Raw genomic sequence first — 9,669 nt, forward strand, 5'->3', positions numbered from 1 at the left:
AAGTTGAGGAACGAGATCATTGCTTTCCAACAAATGGATGATGAGTCCTTGTATGAGGCATGGGAAATGTACAAAGAACTATTACGAAAGTGCCTTTATCACGGAATCCCATATTGCATCCAACTTGAGACGTCTTATAATGGTCTTTATGCTCACACGAGAATGGTAGTGGACACTTCTACTAACAGTGCTTTCCTTTCTAAGTCTTATAATGAGGCTTATGAAATCATTGAGAGGATTGCCAGCAACAATTATCAATGACCAACCAATCGAGCAACGTTAGGAAGACGAGTCGCTAGAGTACATAAGTGGACGCTCTCACTTCACTCGCATCTCAGGCATCCTGAATATCCTCAATGCTTAAATATTTTACCACTAATAGGTTTAATAGTTTTGCAACACAACCACCAAATCAATTTGAAAATATAGCCTATGTCTGCTGCGGGGAAGGACATCTGTTGGAGGAATGTCCATCGAACCTAGAATTTGTGTATTACATGGGTAACTAGGACCAAAACCGAGAAAGGTAAGGACTACAATCCAATTCCTATAACCCATACCAAAGGGCTAGACCTAGTAACACATATGCCCAACCTAGACCGACCCAACCACCTATTTTTACCCAACAAGTTTAGAAACAACCTCAAGTTGAACCATCCAATGGTTTAGAAAACTTGTTGAAGGCATACATAGCCAAGAATGATGCCTTAATCTAAAGCCAAGAAGCTACATTGAAAAACCTGGAAAACCAAATGGGCCAGCTTGCAACTGAACTTAGAAACCAACTACAAAGTACTTTACCTAGATGTCCTGTAAAAAAAATGAAGGCTGGGAGAATTTGAGATGGTAACCCTAACAAAGGAATACAATGCATATCTCCAAAACAAACTACCCCCAAAGTTGAAAGATCCTGGATGTTTTACCATACCTTGCAACATTGGAGCAACATATTGTGGTAAGGCACTATGTGATTTGGGTGCGAGTATCAACTTGATGTCCATGTCAATATTTAGGGAGTTAGGGATAGCTGAAGTTAGACCTACTACAGTTACACTTCAATTAACAGATTGATCCTTAGCACATCCAGAAGAAAAAATCGAGGACGTACTGGTATGTGTAGACAAATTTATTTTTCCTGCTGACTTTGTTATTCTAGACTTTGAAGCAGACAAAGAAGTGTCAATCATCCTAGGAAGGCATTTCCTAGCAACTGGAAGGACCCTTATTGATGAGCAAAAGGGCGAGCTTACTATGCATATTCAGGACGATCAGGTAACATTTAATGTTTTTAAGTCTATGTGATTTCTTGACACAGTTGATGATTGTTTTGCAGTGTCCGATTTAGAGGAATTAATCATAGAAAGGGAACTTAACTATGTTGATGACCTATTGAAACAAATTTTGACATCAGACCCTCCAAGTGATGAAGATAAGGATGAATACTTAGCTTTGCTAAAAGTTAATCAAATGGGATTTAATCCGCAATCTCATTTTGAATCTTTGGAGTTAGAGAAGAGAGATTATGCCCAACCAAAAGCGTCAATCGAGGAGCCACCTAAATTAGAACTGAAGGTACTTCCCTTACATTTAAAATATGTTTATTTAGGTAATGTTTCTACTTTGCCTGTGATTGTTTTAACGGAATTAACTATTGAGCAAGAAGAGAAACTCATCCTAGTATTGAAGCAATTCAAGAAGGCTATCAGATGGACCATAGCCAATATTCGCAGCATTAGTCCGTCTGTATGCATGCATAAGATTAGGGGTGAGCATTTGATCGAATCGAATCGAATCGAAAATTTTTGAGTTAATTGAGTTTTCGAATCTCACTTTATCATCCTAACTTTATTTGAAGTTTTCTCGAATCGAGTCAAGAGATATGGAATTCGCATCGAATCGAATCGAATCGAATCGAATATATTTGTTCGAGTTAAATTTTAAAAAATAATTTTGGGTCCTTGTAACCACTGTCACCCATCGAAATAAAATTTGTCCACCTTAATCAGATTTTTTATTAACTTTCATCAACTCATAATTTATTTATTAATTTTTTTATACTGGTTAGTTTCTTTGCTTGCTTAGTTGTTTCAATTATCTTGATTCTTGTCACTATGTATTTTGGAATTAAAAATATATTAAATGTAAAAATATGATTTTTAATAAAAGTTATTTTAAAAATAAAATGTGAAATTGATACAAATATAAAATTTTAACACGAATATTTTATGGCATAATTAATAATTCAATTTTAATATAAATATTCAATATGACTAAACAATTCAATAATATAAATAATATAAAATGTGAAATTTAATTTAATAATATAAATAGTAGATATAAATAAAATTATTACTATTTATGTTTAGTGATTTTTTTGGATAATTTTGATTTTTTATTTGAGAGTAAAATGTGAGAAATAAAAGTTTAGGGGGAAAATAAAAAGTTTTGGGGAATAAAAGTTTGAGGGAAAGTAAATAGGGGGGAGTAAAATTTTGGAGGGAAAATATTAAAAAAAATTTGAGGGGGAGGGTTTGGGTAGATGAGAGGTGGGATGGGAAGAGAATAAAAGTTTTAGGGAAAAAATGGGAGGGAGTAAAAATTTTGGGGGGAAATAAAAGGTTTTGAGGGTTTTTGGGGGTAAAATTTTGAGAAAAAGTAAATGGGAGAGTAAAATTTTGATAGGAAATGAATTTTGGGTAGATTTGGGGGTTGGGAGGGGAGGGGAGTAAAAGTTTTGGGGGGAAAGTGAGAAGGAGTAAAAGTTTTGAAGGAAAAGTATAAAGGTTTGGGAGTTTGGGGTAAAAATGTAAAATATTATAGTTTGATATTCGAATTATTCATGTTATTCGAATTTGAAAACTCAACTCGATTCGAACTCGAAATTTGAAAAAAAATTCGAGTTGATTCGAATAACTCTATTAACTCGAATAACTCGATCCGTTTAACTCGAAATTCAAATTTTTTTTCAATTTTTTCGAGTCGACTCGAGTTTTGCTCACCCCTACATAAGATCATCCTGGAAGATGGAGAGAAAGGGACGATTGATGGACAACGAAGATTGAACCCTATCATGAAGGACGTGGTAAAGAAAGAAATCATCAAGTGGTTAGATGCGAGTATAATTTACCCCATCTTAGACAGTTCATGGGTAAGTCCTGTCCAGTGCGTGCCAAAGAAAGGAGATATTATGGTCATTGAAAATGAGAACAACGAGTTGATACCCGACTAGAACGATTATGGGATGGAGAATTTTTCATCGATTACCGGAAGCCAAACAAGGCGACTAGGAAAGATCATTTTCCTTTGCCGTTTTTGGACTAGATGCTGGATAGACTCGCAGGGCAAGACTATTACTGTTTTCTCGATGGATACTCGGGGTATAATCAGATTACAGTAGCACCAGAAGATCTACACAAGACAACATTCACCTGCACGTACGGTACATTTGCAATTAGATGCATGCCATTTGGTTTATGTAATGCACCTGCTACATTTCAAATATGTATGATGTCTATTTTTACTGATACGGTTGAGAAATAATTGGAAGTTTTTATGGATGATTTTTCAGTATTCGAAGATACATATGATGATTGCCTAGCCAATCTAGCCAAGGTACTAAGGCGATGCGAAGAAACAAACCTTGTACTCAACTGGGAAAAGTGTCATTTCATGGTACGAGAAGGTATTGTTCTAGGGCTTCAGACAACGAGACATGGAATCGAGGTAGATAAAGCAAAGGTAGATGTTATTGAAAAACTTCAACCTCCAACATCTGTACAGAGTGTTAGGAGCTTCTTGGGCCACGCCGTTTCTATTGAAGATTTATCAAGGACTTTTCCAAAATTGCTAAACCCTTATGCAAATTATTTGAGAAGGACACGATATTCAAATTTGATGAAGAGTGCATAAGAGCTTTCAAAGATTTGAAGAGTCGACTAGTTTCGGCACCCATAATCATCACATCAGACTGAGATTTACCATTTGAATTGATGTGTGACATAAGTGACTTCGCAGTACGAGCTGTCATGGGCCAGCAAAGGAACAAAGTTTTTCATCCCATCTACTAGGCAAGTCAGACTCTGACAGGAGCTTAACTGAATTACACGGTAATAGAGAAAGAGTTACTTGCTATTGTGTTTGCTTTTGACAAATTTTGATCCTATATTGTAGGTACAAAAGTGACTGTCTATAAGACCATTCGACAATTAAGTATTTACTTGCCAAGAAAGACACTAAGCCAAGATTGATTCGATGGGTACTTCTACTTCAAGAGTTCGATCTAGAAATTCAAGATCGAAAGGGAGTAGAAAACCAAGTAGCTATCCACTTGTCCAGATTGGAGCCGCAAGAAGGGAATTCTCCATTTATACCAATTTAGGAGACATTTCCAGATGAACACATACTGAAGGTAAATCATGTCCATAATACCTCTTGGTTTGCTAATATTTCTAAATATTTAGCTTGTGGTTTGATGCCGACTGATAAGACGTATCATCAAAAGAAAAAGTTTCTTCACGATGTGAAGTACTATTTCTGGGAAGAGCCATACTTATTTAAAAAGTGTGCAGATCAAATGATCAGAAGATGCATGGTAGAAGATGAAATACATAAGATTCTATACCAATTCCACTCAGCTCCGAGTGGGGGACACTTCGGAGGTACACGTACTGCGACCAAAGTATTGCAAGTCAGATTCTTTTGGCCAACACTATTTAAAGACGCATATGCTTACATAAGGAGCTGTGATCAATGTCAAAGGGTTGGAAACGTCACAAACAGCAATGAGATGCCTAGAACAAACATCATTGAGGTAGAATTATTTGATATTTGGGGTATTAACTTTCTCGATCCTTTTCTTCCGTCTTTTGGTCACAAGTACATATTGGTAGTAGTAGGCTATGTGTCTAAGTGGGTTGAGGCTGAGGCATATCCGAGAAACGATACTAAGGTTGTGATGAAGTTTTTGCAGACGCATGTGTTCACAAGGTTTGGAACCCCAAGCGCCATCATCAGTGATGAAGGGTCTCATTTTGTGAACAAGTGGTTGAAATGGTTACTCGAAAAACATGGAGTGAAGCACAAGGTTGCCACAACTTACCATCCGCAGACGAATGGACAAGCTGAACTGTCAAACATAGAGGTCAAAGGCATACTCAAGAAGGTAGTTTGCCCGAACTGACGAGATTGGTCCAAAAGATTGGACGATGCTTTATGGGCTTATAGGACATCATACAAGACACCTTTAGGGATGTCACCCTATAGGTGGTCTTTGGGAAAGCCTGTCATCTGCCCTTGGAATTAGAGCACAAAGCTTACTGGGCTCTCCAACAACTCAACTTGGATCTGAAGCTTGCTAAAGAGAAACATATGCTCCAACTCAACGAGTTAGAAGAATTCTGAATGTTCTCATATGAGAATGCCAAATTACTCAATGAAAGACTTAAGAGATAGCATGACAAGCACATTCGAGTTTGAGAATTTGAAGTAGGTCAGCAAGTCTTGTTACTCAATTCCAGATTAATGTTCTTTTCAGGTAAGTTAAAATCATATTGGTCCGGTCCATTTATGATTCACCAAGTTTATCCATATGGAGTTGTCGAACTTCAAAGTAAGGGAGGTAATTTTTGAGTTAATGCTTAACGCTTAAAACATTACTGGGAGGATAAAATTGAACGAGATCAAATCTTATTCATTTTATCAGATATTTAAATTTTCTTGTTTTTCTTTTTAAATAAATGATTTAGGGTATATTTTTGGGATTATTATGTTTAAATAAATTCTGTCTAGGAGATTGGAACTTAAGCGGGACCGCTTGTGACCCCTCCAATCTTTCCTGGAAATTGGTTTTAACATAATATTCCGAGAAATTATTCCCTAAATGGCAAAATAAATTCTTAGTGTTTCAAATAAAAGGGTTAATTTTGATCCAAGTTTTAATTGCAACTCAATTTCAAATTTTCCTTAAGTCTAGGTACTTAATTGAATTATTTTTAAAATTTTGTTGCTCTTTTGTAAATATTAAAAATTAGATGTCTCTTTTGTAAATATTTTTGAAAGACATCTAGAATAAATGTTTTAAATTTAATTTAATAAATAAGATGATAATCATTAATATATAATTATATCTATTATAATATATATTAATTATTATCAACTTTGCATAGAATTAGAATTAGTTTAAATTTGATCATATTTTATTTAATTAGTATTTATTTTTAATAAATTAATATCAAATAATAAATTAATATGCATTATATTAATTATTAATTGTTGTTAACTCTATGTAGAATTAGAACTTGGAATTTTTTGTTCTAAGAATTCTAATTAAACTCCTACTCATTTCATTATAAATTTCACCTACGCTATCTATTTTTTTCACTCATCCGTCCATCAATCCTAACATCCAAAACCCACTGAGTACCAAATCACCTAGTGCCGAACTCTCTAGCCGCAGCACCGCCTAGCTCTATACGGCAACTCATGCTTAGCAGCAGCCTCATTCGACCAGTAGCCCATGCATGCACCAGCAGCTCACGCCGCTACTGCAGCTTGCGCCAGACCTGCTCTCACGCACCCGCTCACGCGCGCCAACTCACCAGCCTTGCTATTCACCCGACAGTACCGCCTGCTGTCTGCACATCTGCTCACATTGCTGCCTTGCTACTCATTCTTTGAGTTCTTAATTTTTATAAAAAAAGTGGTAAGACAAAATTTTCTCCTAAATTTTAATTTTATTTAATTATTTAATTTTTCAATTTATTAAATTATTAATATTTTATACTAATTAAATTTTTGAGAAAATATTTGTTTCCATCTTATGTTCAGGTTAATCATGCCTCGCAAGAGAACTCATGCCTTTGTTCAAATTGACAAATCACAAAATAAATTCCACTGTGAAGAAGCCAAAGCGAGATACGAAAGCGTTTTCAAGAATCAACAGGTGTACCCAGAAAAAGGCATTACTCTGAAAGAAAGCAACTATATTGATTTCATGGCGCGCATTTGACAAATTACTGAAGCTCTCAATTGAGAGTTATTTTGTGAGAAAAGACCTAGTGCAGATGAGGAGTTAGTTCGTGAATTTTACGCGAATTTGACCTCAAGTGAAATGACGGAAGTCTCTGTTCGCGGAATCAAGCTACCAATAACCTCAAACGCTATTAATGAATTCTTCGAATTACCTGATTTCGAAGACGACTAATATTCTTCCTTGATGAGTAATATTGAGTTTAAAAATCTGCAAGAATTTCTCAAGGAACTCATAGTTCCAGATTCTAAGTGGACTGTGTCAAAGCAAGGAATTCACACTTGTCTCAGAGAATATTTGACACCACTAGCGAATGTATGGTTCTATTTCGTTCGATTTAGCCTTATGCCCATTTCACATGGGACTACAATTTCATTAAAGCGAATGGTCTTATTATACTTGATTTTAACTGGAAAGACCATTGATGTGGGAAAAATCATCCTGAGAGAAATGTGAAATTGTGCCGTTAGACGTTCTGGCCTAACTTACTTTCCCTTTACGATAACAATTTTGTGCTTGAAAGCTAAAATTCTTGCAAACGTAAAGAAGATAGGTTATAGCTAGGGCACAATCATAGATTGGAACCTCTAACAAATAGCTGGAGACTCTGTTCTACAGCAACAAGCTTATTTTGTGCCTGAGTTTCCAGATTTCATATTTGAACCATGGAGTCCACTATTGAAGAGGGAGAGAAGCGATTCATGCAAAAAGAAAGACGATGTAGCAAAAGATAAGTCGAATTCAGAGGGATCTGCAAATAAATAAAAAGGGAGGATCTTGACTTTATTTTATTTACGTTCTAAGGTTATTTAATAGGATTATGTTTTATTAGGAATTTTTATTTTCGCATAATAAAGCAAGAGGTGGAAATCATAAATAAAAATGAACAAGTTGCAAAGTACAAAGTGTGGCAATAGATATATACATGTCTAGGATTGGATCTAGAGAGAGCTTGGTACTTAAGCAATCAAATTGACTCACCTCCTCTTTTCTAGAATTCTACCTGGTGTATACTATCTATTCAGTTTTAACAATGAGGACATTGTTCATCTTAAGTAGGGGGACCGAGAAATTGAAATTATTTCCACTCAGAATAAAATTTTCTTTTAATTATGATTAGAATATATTTTGTTCAAAAATTTGAAATTTTGTTAAGTTTGCTAAACTTCAGTATAAGTAAAGTTCAATTATCTTAATAATTTTTATGTTAGCTGAATTATGACATAAATGCATTTTTAATAAATCATGCAAATCATACCATAAAATTTTTAATTCCTTAGGAAAATTAGGCATGCATGAAAGTTTAAATCTCTAGAATTGACTTAGTAGTTTCTCGAGGTGAAATCCTAGGAAGCATTGAATGTTGAAAATGATTTAGGCAACTTTTGTTTGGACCATTTGAGCCTTTCAAGCCAACCTTGAGGAATTTTTATCCATTGAAACCCAACTTTGAGACTATATGGCCTAATTTTATTTGAACCCTTGCAATATTTAGCCATCACTTTTCTCTTAATTATATTTAAATTGTCCCAAACATTAGAGTCAGTACTACTCAGAATATTCTTTGAAACAAGTTCGGGGGAGTTGAAAAGAAGTATCAAATGCTCAAAAAAATTGTAGTACATACAACAAAATGCTCGTGAAAAAAAAGAAAAAAAGAAAAAAAAGAGCATATGTAATCGAAAGAAATAGAGGTACAAAAGAGCATGTGAAAGCAAAATAAGTTGGTGAATTGAAGGTAATTATTTCGAGGGTCCGATTTAAGCTGACTGAGTCTAGGGTTTTTAGCCTAAAATTATCTACCTGTTACCTACCCCTAGCCTAGCCACGTTAAAACCTTTTAAAAGACCTAATGATTCAAGTTTCTATGCTACCTACATTAGTGGACATAAATTGTTATGTTCAACATATGAAGGCATAAATTAAACTTGATGATTGTAGCTTAATCTTGAATGAGGAAATAAAACCAAATTCGTAGGGATTTAACATGTCTTTATTAGGAAGCATTTAGTCTAATTTTTCTATCATAATAATAATTGAGATTAATTTCAATGATATGTATACATAAGTAGCATAAATATCAAATTTCTTGTTTTTGAGCATAAGTATACTAAAATCATGATTTTGGGAAGAATGTGGTTCTGAAGGAATTTTTCAAAGGTCTTTCTGAAAAAATTCTGTTCAATTTGTGCATTACTCGGGACGAGTAATGATTTAAGTTTGGGGGTGTGGAAACATGAACATATGCACACTTTTCCATGCCCTTTTTAACTTAAATTCATGCAGTTTCGGTAAAATTCTTATCGAAAAATATATAAATATTATAAAATAATTAAATTGCACTCAAATTATAAACATGTTGAATTTTAATTCACTTTATATCAAATTTTGATTAATTTTGATTGTTTTCAACAGATTTGCATAAAGGGCAAAAAATGGCTCAGCAAACACTACTAGAAGCGCAAAACCAAGAAGCAATTTTGAAGCATCAAGGTGAATTAATTTTTTAGCCTAAGAAGGTCCAAATTATGTGTATTAATTCATAATATAATTAATTTTAAATTTAACCCAATTTAATTTTGGTTAAATAAATTATTATTAATTAATTATGAAAAGTGGCCCAGTTAAGTTGAACCGAAAAA

At 34.3% G+C, this 9,669-nt stretch overlaps 1 non-coding gene across 1 annotated transcript; it reads right to left on the bottom strand.

Annotated features, from left to right (window-relative positions):
* LOC128037419 (small nucleolar RNA R71) lies at positions 1-107 on the bottom strand. The gene has a single exon (XR_008193377.1). It is a non-coding gene; the product is annotated as a small nucleolar RNA R71 (small nucleolar RNA).
* Positions 108-9,669: the final 9,562 nt, after the last annotated feature.

Source organism: Gossypium raimondii, unplaced genomic scaffold, assembly GCF_025698545.1.
Source record: "Gossypium raimondii isolate GPD5lz unplaced genomic scaffold, ASM2569854v1 Contig00255, whole genome shotgun sequence".
In the NCBI taxonomy this organism is placed as follows: Eukaryota; Viridiplantae; Streptophyta; class Magnoliopsida; order Malvales; family Malvaceae; genus Gossypium; species Gossypium raimondii.